This window comes from Arachis ipaensis, chromosome B07 (genome assembly GCF_000816755.2).
Source record: "Arachis ipaensis cultivar K30076 chromosome B07, Araip1.1, whole genome shotgun sequence".
Lineage (NCBI taxonomy): Eukaryota > Viridiplantae > Streptophyta > Magnoliopsida > Fabales > Fabaceae > Arachis > Arachis ipaensis.
In genome coordinates this window covers 121,744,567-121,746,557 of record NC_029791.2, presented here as the reverse complement: position 1 = coordinate 121,746,557, position 1,991 = coordinate 121,744,567, and positions in this window count along the sequence as shown.

Sequence of the window (1,991 nt, the reverse complement as noted above, 5' to 3'; positions counted from 1 at the left end):
TTTTAAATTTTAATAATATAAAAATAAAATATTAATTTAAAATATTAATTAATATTAATAAAAAATATTAACCTCTAATATTTTTCATAATTATTTAACTCATTATTATTCCATTTAGATTATTTGATTCTTCTATTATTTTTATTTGCTTGTGATAATTGAATATTGTTGTGGCGGTTATATTTACACATACATAAGAGAGAGAGGTCATCAAAGAATAATAGAATATTATTTAGAAGGCGCAGATCAGAGGTATATATATATACTGGCATGCCTTGGCTGTATGTATGTATGTATAGATATGGCTGTAAGTCTGTAACAACTAACAACCAGCTAAGGCTGGTCTCATAAATTTATAACATATAGTATGCTAATTTAATGAAAATTTCTCTTGGTAGGTTACAAATTTCAATGAAGTGGTACGACTTTGAATTTTCTTATACATTTTATCGAATAATGTTAGAACTTAAAACATCGTCAGAATTTATTATTTTGATCAAATAATTCATCTTTTAACATTTCTTCATTTATTTGATTTTACGTGATTTCTATATTTGGTCTTTAGTCCTTTGCACATGCGGAGATTAGTGGTATTACGAGCGAGGAGTAATGTTATTTGATTATCCCAAAATAAATATCATTATAACATAATTTGAGAATACAAGAAAAGAATTTTATTGTTAAATTGACTTAAAAGAAGAACGAAACATGCTTCATAAATATATGAATATCGCTTTTATTTTGCAATGCATTTTAAAATTGTGAGAAAAGATCATTAAAACGAAAAATATCATTACAATTTACAAACAAATTAATTGGAATATCAACGTACCAACCAAGACCTCTCCCTAGCTATTAGGGGTGTAGTCGTAGACAAGGTGAAAACCAGGTGAAGTTAACTTTACGAGAAGTTGATATCTAAAACCGTTAGATGAAAATTTAGTCAAATTAATTAAATTATCTAACCGCTCTCAGGTATCAATTTTACGTGAAGTCAACTGCACCTGAATTTTCACCCGTAGACAATACCTCTCTTTTGTGACACAATGAATAGGTATCTATATGAAAAAAATAAAAATTAAAAAAATAAAAACTCAAGTACAATCAACTTTATACGAAGTTTATAACTAAAAATGATTAAATAATTTAACTGATTTAACTAAATTTTTATCTAACGATTCTTAATTATCAACTGTACCTGTTCACACAAAAAAATAACAAATCATGGAATTAAATGAAAAAAAAAATTGCGTAGAAAATGCATAACCCTAGTTGTACTTGACAGCATAATATAGTTGATATCCGTGGGGCATACACGTTATTCCTGGAAATTTCGTTTGCATGCGTTGTAAAGTAGAAACAGCTGAAAGTTAATGTCTTCTATCTCGTGTCTGGAACAAGCAATTAAAAATTCAGCGAAAGCAGAAAGAAGACCCAGATCCAATCTTCACGCCAGTTTCCAAGACCACAAATGCAATTCTTGTTTGAATACTCTATTCTTTGTTCTTTATTATGCAAAAGAAATTAAATCACTTTCACATATATAACCACACATTAACAAGAGTTTATAAAATGAATAATTAATATAAATTATTGTAAATCCATCAAGCTCGTTTAATTTAATTTGTTTTCTTCTAAAACTTAAATTTAAACTATTGATTATTGTGTGTAAATTATTGAATATACATATATATTATGGCTGGATATTGTTTGACTTTTCTACCAATACAAACGGAAAATTGGTATTCTATTTCTGGACTAATTTTTTAAAGAAAAATGAAAAATTATTACCAGTGGTATGTATATGTATATACAATTGTATACTAATGTTTTGGAATAATGTTTTGAAAGATATTGAGGCACTCGATCGTTGATGGATGAGAGGTTGGGTTATTTGTCTTCGATTTTACTAATCAGATAATACCATAAGTTATAGTTTAAATGTCATAATTTTTTTATAATTTTATTATATTTTTTCTACAAACTACTGT